Here is a 24,500-nt window from a genome sequence, read left to right as displayed (position 1 = left end):
TTGGTTTTGTCACTATTGTGGTGAAAATAATTAAATTTAAAAGCCATTTATATATTTTTTAACAAACTAAATCATGTATTAGTGGCATTTACAGTACCATGCTGTCACAATGCTGATGGCAAAAGTGGAGGTGTGGCAGGTGCAGCTGCCATGTTGGCAGTGGCTTCTGTGTGAAGATGGTGCCAGGCTGGGTGGCAGTGCCCTTACTGATGATGGGGTGAGGCGTGCTAAATATTTTGTTCATGGGCATCATTGGCTTTACCAACACATCAATATATGGAGCTTGAGCACTGATAATTATTTTTTAGACTCCATTTCAAAGGAAATGGAATGCTTTGACATACATGAGGAGCAGTGGTTTCCTGGATGGTCACTGGTGGAAGAGTCTCCATGTTTAGAAAGAAGCAAAAAAGGGAGGCCAAAATTGTAGCAGAAGACAGTTTTAAGTACTTTGTATATTGAAAAGAGCTATTTCCTGCTGATCTCATAGAAATAACTGAAGGATTCTAACACTACTTAGAAGGAAATTAAGGGAACATTTAATTTCCAAATAGCTAATGTTGAGATTCTATTTCAGGCTCCAGATACATGATGCCTGAAAATCACATTGATTTCAATATTCTGAAGTGACTGCATTTTCATATTCTGAGAAAAATTGCTACAGAAATCATAGAATGCAAACCTTATGTACTATCTACCTTGGAAATACTTAGAATTATCATACAGAATATCTATCTTTAGGTATTTTTAATTAAGCTGAAATCTCACACTGAAAATATGTCCAGTTTAAACAGGGTTAAATGGAAAAGCTCTAAATGCAGAACTGTTCTGGACAAAACATTAGGCTTGTGGAGAGCGGATCCATTCACCCCCCATTCTCCAATGCTTTTGTCTTCTTTCTCTCTTTCTCTTTCATTCCCTCTTCCTCATTCTCTCCTACCTCTCGAAAGGTTTCAGGATATATCTCAGGAGCCTTTGTAAAAACTGTAAACCTAAATATAAGCCCAATGACATATGGTTTAGAAATGGAGTCTCAAAACTGTGAAACATGAGTAAGTAGATGATTACTTTTGTTGTGCAAGAATAGGACAGATTTAGGGATTCAAGCTAATGAATGAAAATTTCAACTAAATATTAGAGAAGAACTTTAGAATTTACAGAATGTTTTAGCAAATGAAATAAACAACTTTATGAGATTAATCATCACTGGAGATGCTTAGAACCAGACAATAACTAACTTATTCGAGGGGATTAAACATAACACGAGTGTGCTTGTCCTTACATTCCGTAAGTGTATGAAGTCATTGTTGATATCATATGCAAATCGATCCCAAATAACTCCTGCCATGAATCTCAAATAAATTAGAAACATGTTTCGAAATATTCCCATATATATCACACATTTTTAGTTTCCAGTGGTATAATAAACATACCCTGTGTGTGTGTTTATAAATCTACATGGAAACCTTTATTTCTTTGAAATTTGACACCTTTAAAATAATAATTCTTGTTTTTTAGCTTCTTCAGAGAAAATTGAATTGTAGGTGGACACAAATGTAAATGCATTTCCCATATATATTATACAGCATATGCATATTTTTCTTTATTTGAAAGACCTTCTAAAAGAAGGAGAAAAGAACATATGTGAGCAATGAGATAAGCTAAGAAGCACTGTAGCATTAAAAGATAACATCATCTAGACTGATAAACCAATTCAGGAAGCACTTTAGTTTAATTCTCAAAGTAATAGATACACAGTTGCCAGGTTACAAAAGCAGTTTCTTTCTTGGTTTGTAGATAGCAGTTTCTATCTCCAAGTTAAAGAAAAAAGCTTTTCTTCTGTGATTATGCTTATTTATAGAAAATGAAAATTCTTACCTATAGCATTTTTTTAAAGATTTATTTATTTATTCATTTATTCATACAGAACTGGGTACAGGCCAGAGGTGGAGGGCAGCGAGAGGCTTCATCAGAGTCAGAATGGGGAGCAGAACAGGCAGATTGACGAAGTACACAGCTGAGGGGAGCCCCGGGCATGTCAGGAGAGGTCTGCCACGCCATGTGGGTCACCTCTGGGGTGGGGATTGAGCTTTCACCTAAGAGCTGGCTGTGGCCAGCTTGCAGTGCTGCGTCCTAACCCATTGTGCCACCAGGGAGGGCCACATATAGCATCTTGTACTACTAAACATATGGATTGCTCTTTGAATTACTTTATATAAAATGTTATTTAACTTATACAAATGATAAGAGAAAAACTCATAACAGGATGGAAGATTTATCAAAGATATATATATATATATATATATATATAATGTATGTTGAGTCATACTAAATGGCAGTTTTCATTGACTTAAATTGCAACAATTTAAAATGTTATTAGTGCTTTTAAAATTTCTTTGAAGGTGTCTCCATAATTAAAATTTAACTTTATTGATAAAGTTAAATTATACACACACACATTGAATTGGCTATTATAAAAAGAGAATTATGCTAAGAAACTAGGACAGCAGTCATGGAAACTCCTTAAAGAATGAAAACCCAAATCTGTGAGAGGACAAACATTGTTGTGACTGTTAATAACAAGCTACTTTGCAGAAGGCTGTTAAGCTGTGTCCTACTGGTGTTATCTTGTTGCAGCACAAAGGAGATGATTTTATACTTGAAGCGACTTTTCTAATAAAAGAAATTAAAATATCCTTCTAATATTTTCAGATGGTGCTGCACTTACATAGAGAATATATGTCCTCTAAATGATCTATGTTTGGGCTTAAGAAGGGAGGGAGGGGAAGGGAGAGAGAGAACAAAGAAGATAGCCAATTTGTATGTGGTGTATTGGAGAAAAAAGAATTCTTCCACAGAATGGATAAACCATAACCTGTTTGTGATAGGAGTCCCTGTTCCAGCGAAGAAAGCATTCAGCAAATAGCAGTTATTCCAGAAAAGCTGGCATGGCATATAACCTGAGATACACATGACTGGGTCTGGGCTGATAGAAATGAGCAGCCCAGAGCTTCATCTGTAGGGTTTATCAGTCACCCAAGCACCTCTGTCCTGGCTTTTTCCTTGGGGAGAACAGGGAGGAAACAGTAGCTACAGGCCAGAGCCAGCAGTTTGAAACTTGCTGCAAAGCATGGACATCACCTGCTATCTCCAGTGTCGCTCTTCAAGCTGGTTATGGATAGGAGGCAGAGGGAACCATGTCTCCTGTACTAAGTTGCCCCTGTTGGACCCAGGGAGGCACCTGAAACTCTGTTCTTGCTACCAAGGAGAAAGGTCTGAAGAAGAGGCTGTTCAGCCTTTGCTGAGGTTAGACTACTGGAGTGCAAGATGAAGGGCACTGAATCAGATATGCAGGCAGAGATAGACCAACTGTGTAGGAGCTTCCAGAAGAGATCAAAGTCTAAAGCCTTGCTCCACAGGAAGTACTTTCTGAGCAAGGATCTACAAAGAAGTCAGAAAGGCCCCATCACAGAGTAATGAACTGAGGATGTCACTCATAGGAAAAGAACATGGATCTACAATGCTAGAGTACATTTTGCACTATATTTTCTTTCAATAGATTCTGCAGAAATTATTGTGAAATTGTTTTATGGAAAGGATTTCAATGAGTATGCAGCAAAAACTGCAGGGAAAAAAATTCATTAAAAGAGTATACAAGTAAAATACTAGACATAAATAATTTTTATTTTTTTGACAAAGTATCCATTTTTAAAAGAACTGTAGCTTGCAGTGTGTCTCCTAATTCTAATTAGACATCCATGTCATGCCTAATTTTAAAGTCATCATTATATGTCCTTTAGAAGAGATTCCTCAAATTGCTGAAGCTTTTCAATTTCTACAATACATGAATCTGTCTTGAAAGCTGAGTAAAAAAAAAGTATTGACCCCCAAATTCATTGTGTCATGGCAAACCTGCTATCAGCACATCAGGAGAGGATAATTTTGCACTCTGGATAAAACTCCATTGCAAGACTCTTGGCAATTCTGATTCCACATACACCTCAGACAATAAATACCTGTTAAAACTCCCCTTTATCCAGGCCTACTTCCCTCCCCTATGATTAGTGTAACAAGTCGACATGACCCCATGCACTTCCAAAACCCTTATCTGAGACTTATCTAACCCTTATAAGTGAGACTGATTAATATTCACCAACAATTACTCTCTTGTAACACTTGCAAATGTGCAAGCCCACTGACTGCATGTGCTTTTATAGTGCATCGTGTGTTAGCTATGAAAGAAGGTGGCCTCAGAGGGTCTCCTCACATTTCTTGTCTGACAGTGAAGAAGTTCTGTAGATCATGGCTTGACAAACTTTGGCCTGTGGAATCAAAGTCTCAGTCTTATTTGTTAAGAGCTGTAAGTATGTGTTTACATTGGAAGATTACTTAAAAAAAAAACAACAAAAAAATGATACACAGTAGATGCTATAACTTGTACAGTTAAAAACATTTGGTTTCCAGAAAAAATTTGCATTTCTTGCTTCAGATTATGACACAGTCATTAAACCAGGCCAACCATCCGCTCTCACAATTTTCAGTTATTGAGGCTGATCCTCGTGACTATTATAGTCGCACAGATTGGTTGTCCAAGTGGCTGGCACGTTAGAGGATAGTAAGAAAACTTCAGAGAGGAATAAGTGAAGGTACGGAAGAAGACTAGCAGAAAAAATATTTAAAAAGTCTATTATTGTAGAATTTAACTTGTTACTGACTCTCTATAGATCAATGTTTCATACGAGCAAGTTCTTTCCTGTTTCGTCAAACTCATGAAAATTCTGGACATTCTCTGATAAAGGAAGGCTCCTGTTTTCAGATCTGGAGATAAGTTTTCTGAAGTTTGAATAAATTATTTCTCTGATTTTCAAACTTTGTTCCATGGATCCCTAGAGGTATATTGCAGTCTCTTAGGGTCTACCTCTGTGAGGGGAGGGGTAGTTTAAGTATAGGGGACTTAAGACCTCCACTGATAAGTAATTCACATTCTATATTTTGTCTCTATTGTAATAAAATTTAGACTCAATTCAATTTCAAAAACAGCCCAATTAAAAAGTGGGCAAAGGACCTGAATAGATGTTCCAAAGTGAAACCTAAAATTGATCAACATCACTAGTCATCAAGAGAAATGCAAATTAAAAGCACATGGGCCAGTATTGCACATCGGTTACAGTGGCAATCATCAACAACACAGATAATTAGTGTTGGCAAGGCTATGGGAGAAGGTAACCCTTGCTCACTCTGAAAACTAATATGAAGACTGCTCAAAATTAAATGAAGAATCGCCATATGATCCATCAAGTCACCTTTGGGTGTATATCCAAAGGAACTGAAAACAGGATCACAAAGAGCTATTGTACCCCCATGTCCATTGCAGAATTATTCACAATAGCCAAGATAGGGAAACGGCATAAGTGTTCTTCAGTGGATAGAGGGATAAAAAGATGTGCTATGTATGTGTATGGAATATCATTCGGTTGTGAGAAAGATATGTCATTTGTGACAATGTGAATGAAGCTTGGGGACAGTGTACTAAGTGAAATAAACCAAACAAAGACAAATACTGTATTGTTATCATTTACATGTAGAGTTCAACAACATCAACAAAAAATGTCAGCCCATAGAAATAGAGTAGAAGAGGGAGAATTTAGTAAAAGGTACAGGTTTTTAGCTAGAAGATGAATAGGGTCTGAGGAATCGTAAAAACATGGTGATCATAGTTGACAACACTGTATAATGTAATTGAAAGGTGTTAAGAGAGTAGATATTCTTACCGAAAGAAAAAAAGATGAATATATGAGGTGTTGGATGTGTTAATTAACTAGATGGTGGGAATCCTTTCACAATGTATTTGTATATCAAATCACTATGATGTGTGCCTTAAATATCTTGCAATTTTACTTTTCAATTATAGTTCAATAGAGCTGAAAAAAGTTAAAAGAACAAAATGTTTCCATGAAAAAAATTCTTAAAAGAGTTGATACTTTGGTCCAGTAACTTTCTCTTTAATGCTGTTAACATTTTCTAAATAAATTGCTAAGTGTTTAAATGTTTCAGCTTATTTCATCATTCTTAAAGATATTTTCTTCAATCCTTCTTAGGTTGATTACACTAATTAAAACAGGAATAATGAGTGGTGGGGTAACCTTCATTTGAAAAGTGTGAGCCTTTGCCTTTAAATGATATACAGTATTGTGTATCATTTTGTAAACCAATGCTAAACCAATGCTACCTTAGCAACATTTTTTAACTAAAAAATAATATGAGGATGATAATGCCTACCATCTTTAAAAATAGAAACAATGAGGATTAAAATGTAAAGCCTAACTTCCTTCCCTCCCCAGTTTTTTTCCACAAGTTTCCAATAGCTTCAAAAACTTCATGTAAAATATCCTTCATAGTCAACTTATGTGATACCGCCTGAATAAAATTAGGGAAATGTTCAGTGAAGGTTAATATGTCAGTGCAAATTACTTTTGTGTAATGGAGAAAAAGCTATTCTTATATTACAAAATGACTTTATGTAGGGTCATTATAATTAATACTTGCCTGAAAATAAATTCTACCCTATTAGATAATGTTTTGCAGATAAATGCAATAGGACCAAAAATGTGGGTTTTCACCTTAGATTGTGAAAATGGCCCTATGTAGAAAAAAAGGCTCAAATTCCAGGGATTTGAAACAGTGAAGGCATGCTAATTTGGAGTCCTCCAAGCTAGTGCTTGGAGGTTTGAGAATCTCAAAGCTTTGTATATTAGCATCTTGGACCTAGAAGGGGGAAAAACAAACAAAACAAACAAAAAAACCAATAGGATGTTTTAAGTTAGATGAAACGGGTGGGAATCTTTGTTGTTCTATAGCCCAGCAATGTTAACATAGTATTATGAAATCACAGGTCACAATTAATCTGCTGCATTCTCCAGTTACATTCTTTTCCTTAATCTCACTTTAAGTGTACCTGAAATTATTATTTCTGTGACTGGCGCCTGCCTCCAGCAAATATATTACTCTTGATGTTCAAGAGATGTGTTGTCAAGAAAATATTTCAGGTCTTAGAAACAAATAATATCTCCCATTGTGACTCTGCCACTTAAAACTACTGTCATATGCAGGGCTTTTAAACAGGATTTACACACTGGGCTTAAAAAATTGAGATCTGATACCATACTGCCTTTTATCAAATTCAGCTTTACTACTTACTGACTTTTAAACTGTGGCCAGTGGTTTAAGTCTCTCCTATTTTTTGTCACTTTTTTTTTTTTTTGCATTTCTCTCATGATTAACCCCTTGTCAGATATATAATGTGCAAGTATTTTCACCCATTCAGTAAAGTGTCTGTTTTACTGTTAGTTTCTTTTGCTGTGCACAAGCTTTTTGATTTGATGTGGTTCTACTTGTTTATATTAATTTTTTGTTTTTCTTGCTATTGGAAGACTTCACAAAGACATTACTGAAACTGGAGGGATGTTTTACCTGAGTTACTCAATGTATTTTATGATTGTGGGTCTCACAGCTACATCTTTATTCCATTTTGATTTAGTTTGTGTGTAAGATGTGAGATGGTAATCTAGTTTCTTTCTTTGGGAAGTGTCTATTTTCCTAACACTTATTGCTGAGGTAACTTTCCTTTTTCCAATATGTATATTCTTGGTTGCTTTGTCATAGATTAACTGTCCTTATATATATATATGGGTTTATTTTTGGGTTATCAACTATTTTCCATTTATCTATATGCCTGTTTTTTGTTCCAATACATACACACTGTTTTGACTATCATTGCTTTGTGTTACCACAATTCTTCCTACTTTTTGGGCTGTTGTGGTTCAATATGAATTTCAGTAATGTTTGTTCTATTTGTGTGAATAATATCAAAATTTTGATAGGGATTGCATTGAATCTGTATTTGCTTTGGGTAAGATGGCCATTTTAACAATTTCCTTTCAATCTATATGCATGGAATAGCTTTCTATTTCTTTGTGTCTTTTCTATTTCTTTTAATATTGTATCTTATAATTTACATTTATAGTTCCTTTACCTCCCTTGTTAAGTATACTCATAGTTATTCAAGTGCTTTTCTGCATCTACTAATGTGATCACATATTTTTATCTTTCCTTGTGATGTGAATTATACTGATTGATTTTCAGATGATAAAGTATTCTTGAATTCCTGGAATAAACTGTATTTAGTCATGATATATGTTCTTTTTGATGTTGGGTCAGACCCCCAAAGAAATCTCTATCATTGAAGTCAATGAACCATAGTAAATTTAAAATAATTCTTCAGTTATTTCTATATCTTTGGATGTTTCAGTGTGCTGAAAAATATTACAGATATTTTCTAACTTTACAGTTGATTTCTGAGAAGAGGATTGTCCAACTTCTCCCCCTCCCCCATTAGTTAGAAGTGTTACATACTTACTTAATGATGGTATAATAAAATAAATTAAAATCTAATTAAACTAGATAAAGTCTAATTAAATGATTTAATCATATGGTGTTTCTTTGTTGTTTTTACAAAATACAATTAAAACATGTGAACAACAATGAATCAGGAGCCCAAGGAAAAGTTTTGAAATGCAAAGATGAAAGAGGTTCTACAATAGCAGCTATTTTTCTCATAGAAGGTTTTGGCCCATTAAAAAATGTAGAAAATTAAGAAAGCAACCCCTTACTATTTCATCATAAAAAAATTTAAAAACTAGGAATAAATTCAGAAACAGTGAATTATCTCTACAGTGAAATCTTTAAGACACTGTGAAGATGTATAAAACTAGATACAAAGATATGGAAAAATGTTCTTTGTTACTGGGTGGGAAGCATTAATATAGTCCAAAAGATCATCATACATAAAATCCCTATAAAAATACAATGTAACTGGAGGTGATAATGCTAAGTAATATTATAATGATACTGAGGAGCAACTATGATACAGTGATTTATGTTATCAATTAAAAACAGCCATTTGTTTATGAAAACTTTGATTAATAGATATGGCAGGGTGAGATAAAAATCTGGCTGAGCAGAGGCCCTACCTAAGTCAAAATCAATTAGTGGTACTGATAATATGGCTCTAAGAATTGGTTTAACTATAGGCACTAAATCTGAGACAGTTGGAGATGCTTAAGGGCTCCACATTGTAGTCCTAAAGCCTTTCTCAAGTTTGAGCAGGGTCACAAGGGACTCTCACTAGTCCAAGTGACCACTTTCACGTCAATGGAAGGCTACCAGAAGCTGTTCCTACTGGGTCCCCCCCACCGTGTGTGGCAGTTATCAAGTTTTCCTCAGAGGCTTGTTACCTTCCTCCTTTTGCTGCCTAATGAGCTGTGTATTTAGATTATGTAGATTTCCCACAATGAATTAAAATTGTTTGACTTGTGCAGTAAGTAAAACCTTCATGCTTCATGAATGTTAGAACTGTAGAGATCACAAGCCTGATAGTTCAAGAAAATCTCTGTTGTTTCTCTGTTCTTCATTTTAGTGATTCTAATTTATGGCACTGTATTCTTAATTATTTTTTTAACTATATTCTACAGATGGTGATATCTGGTTCTTATTTTCATTTTTTCCCCATATTCTTAAATCTTACTATCATGTTTTCTTTAGCCTAGAAATCTTAAAAGAATATTTTTTTAATTTCATGATGTATGAATTTATATATACATAAATACTTGGATAAAATTACTTTACTTATAAAATGTTCTTTATATATGTTTATGTAAAGACACTTGCTCTGATAGTGATGGTGACTAATATGCTACAATTGGCCTACTATGATTTCATAATTGTCCCTTTTCTTGCAACTTGTTAATTTTTCTGTCCAATCTTTTGGCAGTCTGTGAGGTCAAAGATAGGTATCCTTACCAAGACAATACCCCTCACCAGATACCTCAGGATGTTATAAACCATTTATCTAACTTAAATTGGTTTTTGACCTAGTAACTGCTCAAGAATTGTAAACAGACTCTAACTTCTACATGAGGCCATCCACATGCATATGGATGACTAGCATTTTTTCCTTTTCTGTATTTTATATTCTGCCTTGAATCCAGGCTGATATAAATATATATTGTTTTTGTCTGAAATTGCTGCTAGGAGGATTTTTTAAAAATTCACACATTCCTAAAGTTTCACCTCTTCAATAGATTATTTTGGGAAGAAGACTTATCTAAGTAACACTTTACATATACCTAAAGCCTTGCCTGCTATCCCTTATGCACATATTAAAACCCAACACCAGTATTGAACTCAGTAAATGTCTTCAGGGCATTCATGAATTCAGGGCTCACTTCACACTGTGGTTTTCAGCTTCTTATTCATTTTCTATTTCTGGGGATTTCCCTCAACATCTTGCAAGGTCAGCTATGTGTTTGGAAATAGCATTTCTGTGTATTTTATGCCAGTAGTATTCTTTTTTAGGATGTTTAGTTAGTGTTGTTTCTGGAAATAGAAGGTACAATATAGCTTTTCAACAAAAGGAAGAATTTTTTTTTTCAAAACGTAAACATATTTATTTTCAAATATTTCATAAACTCCCATTTTAGATTGTATATGTTATCAGAAAGAAAATACACAATGTAATTAAGAACATTTATAGAGTATCATTTGTGATCTAAGCACTGTATTACACCACAATTAAATACTCCCTTCTTAGCTTAGGAATTATTCAGAGACTCTTCCTCAAAATTGAGTCAGGCGTCTGTTGTGCTAGTGGGTTTTAATTCTTAAATATTTAGTAATTAACTAAAATGGTGGATCCACAGTCTGACAATAAGATATATTTGGCAGACTCAATACAATACAGAATATTCAGCTAATATATACATATATATATTTTAAGATTTATTTATTTATGCTTACAAAACTGGGGTACAGGCCAGAGGTGTGGTGGGTGAGAAGACTCACCAGAGTGGGGAGCAGAACAGGCAGATCTACTGAACTACACTGCTGAGGGGAGCAGCAGACCGTCAGAAGAAGTCTGCCATGCCATGTGTGTCACCTCCCTGGTTGGGGAATTGGGCTAGTATCTGTGACTGCTGATAGCTTCACAGTGCTGCACATCAATCCATTGTGTCACCAGTGAGGGCCCCAGATATAGAATTTATTGATGGCTAATTTTGGCTCGAAAATTTCTTTTCAGCTCAACCTGAGTGAAACTATTTTAGAGCTATTTGCAATTCCAGACTACCTAACTGATCCTGGGGACAGGATCAAACTCTGCTGCAGTGGCTTCGGAGAGCTTCATAATGTGGTGCTTTAGCCCACTGTGCCACCACAGTGGGTTTATATTTAAACACTAAATATAAATTTAATATGCTGCTTAGCATTTTCCATGAGTGGTTTGAAATTAACAGACAATGGAAATATGGAGCTCTAAACATAATTTCATTTCTGTTTTCACTGTCCACCAATATTGCTTTGTAGAATAAGCCCCTACACCAGTACTGTGTGTCATCCCAACTATCACTACTTTAATGAAAGCTCTCAAAATCCTTCATGTAAAAAATAATTATCATTTTCTAAGTTGTGTCTAAACGCTTAGAACTGTCATCAATACCTGGTTGGCTACCTGGGATTATTTTTCAGTCTTTAATATCATATATTTACCACATGTTAAAATTATATATAAGAATGCACTTTGCTTAACATTGGGTTTTTTCAGTGCTAAAAGATCATTTTAGCTCAGAAATTCTGAGACTATTCAAAAGACTAGTTTGTTTGATCAGGTGAAACCAACTATTTTGATTTGAAAATCCTGTTGTTGAAGAGCTAGGGAAATAGCCAAGTGGCTAACTGCTCAGGTGTGTTCTATATCTACTGTGTGGTGCTCTAGAAACTGGAAGACCAGCAACTTGATGATCTCGCCAATAAGCTTACAATACCCTCAGTAAAGAGAGATACGTTAAATAATATGATATAATATAAATATTCTCCACAACAGTAACACATAAAAATTATAACTGTATCCACCAGTAAACTAGCATTACAAGAAGTAGAAATTTACTAAATTTAAAAAGACAGACATATCTACTGTCATTGGGCACATTTTTATGTAGCCTTACTATCACCTAAAGTATAATTGTAAACTGCCCCTAGATTGTGATGTTTTACCTTCACACTTTGACTTTAAAATGATGTGAAGTCAGTAAATATTTGGTAGAAACTTAACTTCAAGTCTTGAATTTCCTTCTTTTTCAGGCCAGTGTTAGGTGGTTGATGATCTCGTGGACACAGGGTGGGGGCAGCAAGCAGCAGCCTCAGGACCAGAGAGTAAGTGAGCAGTATCCACAGAGCACAGTGTTGGCAGCAGTTTTGAGTACTGTGCTTTGTGTTTTCATATCCTACTAATATCTTCAAATGACTACCTGAGCCTAAATTTAGCACTTTATTATAAAATTGAGTCAGTGTTAGATGATGTCACCCAATGGTAGTCTAATGTCAGTGTTCTGACATGTTTAAGGGAGGCTTGACTAAGAAGTGATTTTCAGTAGGTTAAATGCATTAAAAGCATTTCATCTTAGAATGTTTTCAATTTAGAATGGTCTATTGGGATGCAACTGCATCACAAGTTGAAGAAGATGAATAATGGAGAATGATGAAATCATTACTAGTCAGATCATATGGATTTTGTCTTTCTCTGTCTGGCTTACTTCACTTAGCATAATGCCCTCAAAGTCCATCTATGTTGTTGCTACTGGCAGGATTTCCTTCTTTTTACAGCTGAATAATGTTCCATTGTACTTACTCATTCTCACCTAATGATCGGAGAGTGATAAGTTTCTGAATGACCACATTTACCTGTAAAATTAGTTTGGGCTTATTTCTATATAATTGAGATTAATTGAAAGATTTCAATATAAACACTCAGAATTTTTGCTTGTATTAGAATATACAGAGCTCCTTTTTAAGTGCTAACAGCTGCGAAAGGAAAACTAAATCATCAGAAATATTCAAGTGAAGGTAAGAGACTAAATTAAGTCAATAGCCTTCAAATTTTACATAAGGAGATGGCATTACTAGATATCAAGAAAGCAGAATGAATCTCAGTCATCTGTATGAAGATTGAGAGAAGAGTTTTCAGGTTTCTAACATGGGTGAGTAGACATATGAGAAAGCCAGATGACCAAAAACAGGAGAAGAAAATGGATACTATTGTTTATATTCAATGTGAGGTACAAGAAGACCATGAAATAGATGTAAGGAGCAAATCAGAAACTGAAAATTTTCAGATTTAATGATTGAGAATACAGAAAGTTTTAAACCCTGCCCCAAATCACATTATATAAATCCAGAGAACTGGATTGAGATAAGGTAATCAGTAAAAACCTTTTATGAATAGCAACAGGACAGAGAAGCCTGTTAAAAAGATGGATGTTTGTGCTATATTAGGTATTTGAGTTTTAGGTACTTAAGGAAAAATGCAGTGAAACAAGTTATGGGAGGAGTTAAGAATTTCACCTGACATTGCAAAATTATAAACCCTAATCTCCAGCCAGGAGTTTATCAGCCTACAATTTGTTCTGCATGGGACCTCAACAGACACAAATGGAGTTATTTAAATATTTATCACATGATGTGAGCAATTGGTTTAATAGCAAATAAAAGCAGGTTGTCATTTTGCGTTCTTCCTCAAATTAGAGTAGCTCTTGTCCTTGAAAATACCTCTTTTTGAAAAATTTTGAATTGACTGTTTTTCATTTCAAGCCTTTCTACCCTTGCTGCTCCAGTTGACTGCATAGTCTGTGAGGCCTCTCTCAGTAAAACATTGACTTGCTAGAGAGGGTTCTGTGGGCAAAAGAGCTCTGGTCCTCTCTCTTTCTTTTTATCCTTTCTTTAATAGTTAGTAATTTTCACCCTCCCCCCCAGGGCGCCCACATCCTGGTACATCCTCTTTTGTTCGCACACATCCTATTTTGTTCGTATGCACCGGGTGTAATCTGGAACATTGTGTCCAGCTGCTGGCTGGCAGACACTTCCTTGTTCCTATTACTTGTGCCTCTTACACACGTGTATAACTGTGTGTGAATTCTTAAGGTGAATATCACTCAGATATTAAAATAAATTATAGCTACTGGCATTGAACTTTCAAAAACACTCATTTGATAATTGGTTGATTATTCAGACTTCTGTTTTTATATTATTTCATTAGATTTATGAAAACATTTCAAACAAGTTTAACTGAGTCCCACTTAAGTTGATTCCACGTGTTAACCTACCCTGCCTTCCATTTTCTAAGTTTATCTCGATCCATAACATACAGTTCAATTCAATTATGTAAGTCCATTGATTTTTATTTTTTTAAAGATTTATTTATTTATGCATACAAGAACTGCAGTACAGGCCAGAGGTGTGGGGGGTGAGGGAGCAGGGAGCAGAACAGGCAGATCTACTGAAATACTCTGCTGAGGAGAAAGCAGACAGGTCAGGAAAGGTCTGCCATACCATGTGGGTCACCTCCTTGGCTGGGGATCAAATTCATGCTGCTGTGGCTATGGTTAGCTTCATAGTGCTGTGCTAACCCCTTGTGCCACCAGGGAGGAACCTCCATTGATTTTTACACTTGATCTTAGCCAAAAGGATGAGAAACGATCCTCCGATGATTTTTAAAGGCAATTTTTTTAAAGTAGGCTGAGAAAATCAGTTCCACAGAACATACATGAACTTTGATAGATCCTAATCAAATAAGAGTCTTAGAGTTTAGATCTTCAAAGCAATATTGACTTGGCAAACCTAAGCAAAAGTGAATAGAGGGTTCTATCAGTCAAGGATCTGACAAGTACAATCTGGTTAGAGTAACAGTGTCTTACAGTGACTCCCTTGGAATGAAATGCTGACAGCAATAATGAAGGAATGATTAAGATCAAATGCAAAACTTTAGAGCAGCTAGTGATTTAGCACATCTTGTGAGTTTGCCAGAAAACAGACCTTTTAATGAACAATCAATGAAAAATGAATTTTGTTACCTTTTTTAGAGGCATTGTCTTGCTGAGATTAACATGCCAACAAAATAATGTTTTAGATTTTGATTTATGAAATGGGTGGTGGGAATCACAGGTGGAGAGTAAGAAATTTGGAATAAATGAGCAAAACATTAAGACCTGATCAAGGGTCATGATATTCTTTAACAATATAGACTGTAACAAATAATATCTTGAAAAATGTAGAAATAGTATCTTGTATAGAAAGGAGTTTTCAAAGGACAATTATGAGCTCCAAATAACTGTCTTTCTCTGCCCTATGTTTTTGAAATGTAACCTATACTTTTACATTCAAAGAAGAGACTTCTAAAGATGATATTTAGGCATCCCATGAAACTATTTAACTCTATGTAGCCGACAACACATCCTATTTAGTCAATGAAATTCAGTATAATCTCCTTCTACATATAGTATGAATCACAACTTATTATCCCCTACTATACCACCCTGAAAAAGTATGACAAAACTTAACCAAATACTAAGAATTTTCTCAAATCCAAATTTTTTCATGACATGGAAGATTTTGTAACTACACTACTGAAAGTGTCAAATCATGTGCCTTAATAGATCACTTACACATCAATTCTTTCATGTATTTATGCATTATATCTTTTACTAGGAAATACATATCAAATACCTATATTAACACACTTCAAATATAGAAATTTAAGTGATACTGGGCTGAAGGAGAGAAGCATGAACTAACAAATTATTAGTTTTTATCTATGTGTGTGTGTACACTATCCATCTTATAGAAATATGTAATATCTACCTTATAGAAAGATGTAATCCTCTCTTACGTGTGGACAAAAATCTGCAGCTTGCTAGTAATTCACTGAATATGAAAAGTTAATGAGATTTCACTTTTTTGATTGTAAACATTATAGAACATTGTCTTAGCATACAAGAATGAGAAACTCACCTTGACAAAACTGCTGTGACATGAACTGCTTATAAAGAGGGCTAATTGGCCAGGAACTGCAGTCAGCCACTAGAAGCTGAGGTCTTCATTTCTTTGACTTCAGGGAGCTTAAATCTGTCCCAAATTGCATGACCTTGGGAAGGTTCCAAGGCTTAGATGAACCCATAATCTCCTTTGACATCTTGATTGCATCCTGTGAGACCTTCCACTGAAGATAAAGATTATTACATAAATGGAAATCTGCAAACTGTCTTTTAACTCAATACTAGCTTCTCCATTCAGTACTTTTGCATAGCTGGTTTAAGGGTCTGGATGAGTCTAAAGTCTTGTAAGATGAATTTTGAAATGATGGATATGGTCTAGGTAGTTGGTCTAAAGAAATGATTCATATATGCCTCAAAAAGAAAAAAAAAAGGTGAATGAGGACATTTTCTTCCCTATTTTATTAGTTTATTGCTGGTCCCTAACTGCCCTCAAATGAAGATTTTTGCTTCCTGATATCCAGACCTAAATCACCTTTGTCTTGTTGACTTGATAAGTAATTAAAGAAGTGCTGCTTGTATAATCTACTTGGCAGCTCAGGATAAATACTTATATTCATTTGCTGTGTCAGAGACACAAACCCCAGTTTCATCATTGATTTGCAAAATACAACTATCTATGCAAGGTGTTGAAATACTTTTATAATCTTCTTTAAAATTCCTTAAAGTAGTAGAAAAGTGTCACACTACAGTAAATTGTTACATATATTCTCATTTTTTTTTTTTGGACTATTTTCATTGCCTCTTGGAGATTTAATCTCTTCTCAAACAGATCACAAAAGTGTTAATATTTTTGTTCTTCCTAAATTTTCCTTTACAGATTTTAAATTCTCTCTTCTCTATTTATTAACCACACTTTGATAACTGTTCCAGGTAAATAAAGTAGACATGTTTTCTAAATAGGTACAATTTTCTCATGTAAAGGCCTGTTTGAACTAGTCAATTCATTAATACATTTAGACCATTTTGAATGGCTGCCTTTCATTGTGAAGAAATATTAACATAACCAAACAATTGGTTAACTCAAGTCAGCTTAAATCTACATTTTCCTTATCAGCAAACTAATAGCCTCTGACTTCCAGTTTTTTAATATGGATCAATGGGTGCTTACTGTACCAGAGTTGGCCTTATGGCAAAAGGGAAATTATTCCCTAGAGCGTGCTTTCTAAACTGACTGTTGTGTACACTCTACCTCTGCTTGATATATAGTTCTGATTTTGACTAGTAGTAATAAATCTCTTTTTGAATTACAAATGCTTTGTGCAAATCCTCATATTGTGAAGAGCAAGATATGTATCAAACATTAATGTTGAGAACTTCTTAGCATTCAGAAATGAGCTGGAATAAAATTCTAAACTTATTAAAAGTTTGAAATTTTAGTTTCATTGCTAATTAAATATTAAGGAATAACCTAGAAGTTCAATTTGAAGAATTTAGTTTCTTAAGCAGGAAAAGTGATGAATATAAAGAGATATTCATTCCATGAGCAGTAAAATATGAGAAATAAATTACAAACAGCAAGTAATTCTAAAAAAGAGTGATGATATCCTATCCTGAGAAAGGCAGTGTACAGCGGAAGCTTCTAGACTTACTGATACTTCCTCTGACAGTGATACTCCCTCATCTAGACAACCTGAGTTTCAATTCCAACTTTGTTGACTAGTAGCTTTAGATTTTGGGGAAGTTGTCTAACTTCCTGAACAGTGTTTCCCCATCTCTAAAATGGGTAACTGTAAGAACTACTCTTTTAACAACTTACAAGTCTGTACTATAGTGCTATGATCCCTTAGGATAAGCTCTAAGGAGAACTTATACATCTTGTAACTATAAGTTCAACTTGTATTGTTTTTTTATTATTTTTAAAATATTTTCTTACATTTTTGGTTATTTTGGAATAGTATCTGATTTCTCCTGGTAGGTTTCCCACCACCACAGCCCCATGATCCAGCACCATAGTCTCTTGTGCTCTTTCCTCCCCTGTTTTGACCCTTCTCTCTCCCCAAAAATCACATTTCCATTTTTCTTAGTGTACTTCTTCAATTGAGAAGGAAGAAAGAATAACATGTCAGCCATTTGGACTTTTCATGTGAAATCCTTTGTTTTTATTAGGAAGGTTTAAATTCCTTCCAAGCAGCTTTGCCATTTGAGTAATAGTATTGCTCTTATGCAAGTATCTAGTTGGTGGATTTTGAATTTTTTTAAGCAACTAAATGCTATCTTGTATGTTTTGTGGTTATTTTTCACCTTAACTTTTTCATTATTTTAGCAAACATTTATCAAATTCCCCTTACACTCAAGATTTTCATACCTAATACTGTCATAGTTGCTTTCTACAATATTCTGCATAGTCAGAAAAACACAAGCTAAGCATATTATCATCTCAATTTCAAAATATTTCTAACCCTTATATGGACTACTGTGGGAAAATGGATTATTGTATACAGTGGCATAGAATGGATCCCTTAGTGGATTCTTATCTAAACTTTTTTTTTCTTTGTTTAGCATTCACATAACACTATTTTTGGTATAATGTATTATAAAACCACTTAATCAAAAGTGTGATTCCCTTTTCTAAAAAACTCAACTATTACTTGATTTTTCTTCCCAGAAATATTACAACTCAGCTACGGACCATATTATAACTTTCCAATTCTTTACTTTTACCCTTTAGATAATAATGAATAGGAAGCAATGACCTTGAATAAGTAGAATCTCTGGACATTTTCTTTTTAGTATGTATATCTTTCTATTTAAGGACTCAGCCAGGACTATTGTAGTGGCAAAAAGAGGTTCTCAAACAGTTTTTTTTTTTAATTAAATACTTTTTTTAATTTTTTTTAAGATTTATTTATTTATTCATATAGAACTGGGGTACAGGCCAGAGGTGCGGAGGGTGAGAGGATTCACCAGAGACAGAGTGGGGTGCAGAACAGGCAGATCGACGAAGTACACTGCTGAGGCGAGCAGCGGGCGGGTCAGGAGAGGTCTGCCACGCCATGTGGTCTCCTCCGGGGGCAGGCGGGAATCGAACTCATGCGGAAGTGGCTTAAGCTTCTCAGTGCAGTGCTTTAACCTGCTGCGCCACCAGGGAGGGCCTTAAGTACTTTTAATAATATCACAAGTGCTTTTTTATGAATTCCTCTGCTCACCAACATCTCTCCATGTGATTAAAGGCACTCTCGAGAAGTGGCTTTAAAAGAAAGCTTCAAACTTTGGTCTTGAACCTATCTGTTGTCTAAATCTAAGCTAACATGTCGATCCCACTGTTCTCTCCCCGCCCACCCCCACCCCCCGCCAGCTGAAGAATACAAAAACACTCATTCAAATGCTATATACCTCATATGTTTTCTGCAGCTCTATTTACAGTAGCCAAGTTATGGAAACATAAGTACCCAAAGGCAGAAGTTTAGATAAAGAGGAAGTGGTGTACATACACACACACACACACACATACAGTGAATTACTTCTCAGTTACAAAGCAAGATGAAACCTTGCCATTTGTAAACGCATAAATGGAACTGGAGGGAGTTATACTTAGTAAAATAAAGTAGGAGAAAGACAAATATTGACTGATTTCACTCATATATCAAATATATTTTTTTTTAAAAAAGGAGGCAAAATTAAACCACACAAATCCTAGAAGTTGATGGTAGAAAAGAAGCTACCAGAAGAGGAGGGAGAAGGTAGATATCGAGTGTAATGTCCTAATGGATTATGGTGGAGAATTACAAGTTCTTTGGTGGTGGGAGTGCTATAGTGACATACATCTAAAGAGGTGTGGATCTAATACCACCAATTTAGATTACTGGAGAGCTGAGTCAAGTTTCTTTCTTTGCTGTACCAGCTCTCCAGTAATCTAAATTTGTTTTTCTTTTCTTTTTGTTTAAAGATTTATTTATTTTGCATACAGAACTTTGGTACAGGCCAGAGGTGCAGGGGCGTTGAGAGGATTCACCAGAAACAAAGTGGGGAGCAGAACAGGCAGATCGACAAAGTACACTGTTGAGGGGAGCAGCAGGTGGGTCAGGAGAAGTCTGCCACACCATGTGGATCAGCTCCGAGGCAAGCGGGGGATCGAACTCATGCTGAGTGGCTTTAGCTTCTTAGTGCTATGCTTTAACCTGCTGCGCCACCAGGGAGGGCCTTGTTTTTCTTTTTCAAGAATCAAAGTGCAATCTAGTCCAGAAGGCAAATCTTGTTTTAAAGTTACCTGTTTAGAGTTTACAAGTTTACTGTTCCCTATGTGTGCTTTCTGTACTCCCCACCACCAAACCACCATGCACACCTAGTCCTGACAAAATTTAGAAGAAACCTACATACCAGATGGAACTGAATCTGCACACACTCACCAATAGACACACTCTTAAGATTAAGAATGAATGTATCCAAAGCTGAGATATGGAAGCATCTTAAATGCCCCAGTATAGAGATGTGGATCAAGATGTGGTATATATGTGTATATACATATCACCAAATCCACTCAATGGTCAAAAAAGACAAATTCATGCCATTAGCAGCAACATGGATAGGACTAGAGGAATTATGATAAGCAGAAAAGTCAGAAGGAGAAAGACAAATACCAGTGGCATCAGTTATAAATGGAATATATAGAAATGAAACAAAGGGTCAGATAAAACCAACCTTAAAGACTATCCCATAAAAGCTGCTCATAGGTTGTGAAATACAGAACTGCAGGTAGTAGCCGGGTAAAGTCAGTGTAGGGAGGAAAATACAAGGACTGTGGGGGTGGACTTTGGTCCGTTGGTGGATGGGTGCTTCAGAGGAGGATGCACTCTGTAATAAAGAATGGAGAGGGGTCCTCTACATTGTTTGCTTACAAATAACCAATAAGTTACATTATTTCAATAATAATCGTGATAACAATAAAAAAAATCTCCATTCAGTAGATATTTACTGAATGTCCACTATGCATGAATGTCTGCTCTACTAGTTATGAAAAAGTTGAAAAACAATCATGAATAAAAGAGCCCCAAATGACAAGGAATTGAACATCTAGGACTAAAAAGATGCATCATTAATCCTAAAATGATTCTCATGTGCGATAATAAAGAAACATGTATTAACATGGAACCACTCTGGAGAGGCCTCTACTGTACAGACAGTGGGAGAGAGCAGGAAGACCTCATTTAGGTGTTGACAGCTAAGCTCAACTTGAAAGTATTCTTCCACTTATTCATTCTTCTGTTTTCATTCATTCATTACTATATCCCAGGTATGTGCAGGATATATAACAATAAAATAAATATTCTGCTGGATGAGAATTCAGTGAGGTAAATTGCAGGGGATGAGTATACGAGTCACAAGGTGATTCGAGCTGGAATTTAAAGCTTAAGAATGGAGCACAGGAATGAGGGGCAGTGGCCATAGCCCAGGGAGTCTGCCATCCTTGTAAAGGGTACTGCTAGGGAATCCCTTTCTATCCTCTGTGGCTTCATGCATCAATATAATAAGACATTGTTAAGTGCCATCACCATATGCTTATTTCTGATAACTCCCTTGGGGATTATAAGGAATATGATGGGAGATATAAGAGAAGTAAATAGAGAAACCAGGCAACAGAAGATATTTCCACATTTCACTATTAAACCTCCACTGGTTGGCATCAGTTATCTGTCTTTTAAACAGACTACAGCACACTAGCTGAGAAACTGGAAGTACATGCAATCTTACATTTTCTTCTAAAATATTGTACTAATTTACAACTATAAAATCAAAGAACCCTGATGTAATGTCTTTTTGTAGAAAATGAGAGAAGAGAGGGCCTTGTAACACCCACGTTTTACTAAACAATGTCATTTTCTTCCTGTGGTAGCACCTAGTCTACAATGATGTAGAAATTATGTAAACAGAAATAATGTGACTATTCAGATGCTATCCACTGGGCTAGGTCAAAATACATTCTAATAGTGTTATCATACACTTTCAAAAACTTTGAAGTATTTGGATGTAAAGGTACATCATCACAACTTTTCCTGGATCAATTTGATCACAGTATGTTTAAAGTAGTTGAGCTCATATAGCATATTTTCTAGACACCTAGGTTGTTTGATTGCCAGACTTGTCTGAAGTGTATCATCTAATGTGATACAGTAGGCATCCTCTTAAGATGCTGCTGTGACATGGCAAACATGACTAAGAAAATCATCAAAAAGGGGTTTGAACTCTGCCCAAGTGCTTTTTAAGTGCAAATAGTCTAACAATGAAGTATCTAATATAGAACAGTACTTCAGAGAGGAGGTACTCAATAAATATTGAACTGCCAAAGGCCACAATAAGATGTTTCTTAAAAAAGAATGAATCATCTTCACTGCCACCAAGATCTATTTCCTGAAGGCTGAAAGTGCATTTTGTACTGCATATAGATATACAAGAAATATATTTTCACATTCAATGATCTTAAGAATAAATGACGGATATTTGGAAACAGAACACTTAAGTGACGCCCAGGGAAAATGTGACCACCTGGCATCCAGATCCTGGTTTCCAAAACAAATCTCTAATAAAAATAATCAGGTATCCTGACCCTCTCTGGTGGTACAAAGGGTTAGGACGCAGCACTGCAAGCTGGCCGCAGCTGCTTCAGTGTGAGTTTGATCCCCACCCCGGAGCTGGCCCACATGGCACGGCAGACCTCTCCTGACTCGCCCGCTGCTCCCCTCAGCAGTGTACTTCCTCAATATGCCTGTTCTGTTCTCCCTTCTGTCTCTAGTGAATCCTCTCACTACCCCTGAACCTCTGCCTTGTACCCCAGTTCTGTATGAACTAAATAAATAAATCTTTAAAAAAGAAATCAGGTACCCAAGGAGAAATAGTTGATTCCAGCATAGTACAAAGAAACTACAAAATGAACCTATAACATTTTATGGTGCCAGGAAGTGATAGAATGGGAAAAGAAAGGCAATAGGGAAAGAAACAAGAGTAGCAGGAGAAAAGAAAGACGTGTTAAAAGGATACACTTGGCTACCAATGGCCAATTGGGGGACACTATGGACCAAAAAATAAGTTATTATATGGCCCTCCCTGGTGGCGCAGCGGGTTAAAGCACAGCACTGAGAATCTGAAGCCACTTCCGCATGAGTTCGATTCCCGCCTGCCTCCTGCCCGGAGGAGACCACATGGCGAGCCAGACCTCTCCTGACCCGCCCGCTGCTTCCCTCAGCAGTGTACTTGGTCGATCTGCCTGTTCTGCTTCCCACTCTGTCTCTGGTGAATCCTCTCACCCTCCGCATCTCTGGCCTGTACCCCAGTTCTGTATGCACAAATAAATAAATCTTTAAAAAAAAAATAAGTTATTATGAACTGAATTATGTAGCCCAAAACATAAAGTAAAACCCTTTAGTGTACAATTATAAAAATAAAAGATTAAATAAACAAATGGCAGTGAATGTGCCATTTTTCCTCACTTACAACTTACAATGTCTATTTAGTAAATGTAGAAGAAATGAAGAAAAGGAAATAACTAATAGGCAAGCACTGCTACAATTTCTTTAGACAGTCTGCTCCAATGTTATGTTAAAATTAGTGGACTAAAGATTAAGAAGAAACAGAGTGCTTGCCTCATTTCAAAATATCTATTAATATTACTGTTGAAAAATAGGAAAATAGTAAGTTCATACTAATCTGGCAAACTTGCTTCAGAGAGGCCCACTGTATATATACAAGGGTCAACTTCCATTGAAATAGTAACCAAAAACTTTGAGGGAAAAAAAAAGCTGAGCGATGACAAGGGAAAACAGAAGTGGGAAGGAGGGAGAAGAAAAGGGAGAGGAGATAAAAAGGTAGAAGAAGAAGGAAGAAAAGTAATGAACAATTTTTTTAAAAAGATTTATTTATTTATTCATATAGAACTGGGGTACAGGCCAGAGATGAGGAGAGTGAGAGGATTCACCAGGAACAGAGTGGGGAGGGAGCAGAACAGGCAGATCGACGAAGTACACTACTGAGGGGAGCAGCGGGAGGGTCAGGAGAGGTCTGCCTCCCCAGGTGGATCTCCTCTGGGGCAGGCGGGGATCTAACTCAAGCGGAAGTAGCTTAAGCTTCTTACTGCAGTGCTTTAACCCGCTGCGCCACCAGGGAGGGCCAATTAATGACCATTTTAAACTTACAGAGACTTTTTACACTTAAGCTGAGTATGTGAGTTATGCCAAGATATTTAAATATTTATAGGATGAAGTCCTAGAAATTTTTGTGTTCTATTTTGTCACGTATGGGACAAGTTTTTTATATCTATTCTATTACTGAGGAGTCTCACATCTGGGCAGAGCATCAGCAACCTTTTTTCAATATAATTTTATTGGTTTAATAAATTACAAAGATCAGAGAATAATTTGACTTTAAGATCATATGAACACTAAAATGACAAATATGTGTGTGTGTGTGTGTGTGTGTATTTTGGAAATATGCATTGAAAATTAAAATACTGGATGATCCCATAATAGCATTTTAGAAAAGTAATCTGGAATTTATCATCTATCTATCTATCTATCTATCTATCTATCTATCTATCTATCTATCTATCTATCTATCTATCTATCTATCTATCTA

This window comes from Condylura cristata, unplaced genomic scaffold (assembly GCF_000260355.1).
Source record: "Condylura cristata isolate star-nosed mole 26May11 unplaced genomic scaffold, ConCri1.0 scaffold00005, whole genome shotgun sequence".
Lineage (NCBI taxonomy): Eukaryota > Metazoa > Chordata > Mammalia > Eulipotyphla > Talpidae > Condylura > Condylura cristata.
Note: the sequence above shows the minus strand (reverse complement) of the source record.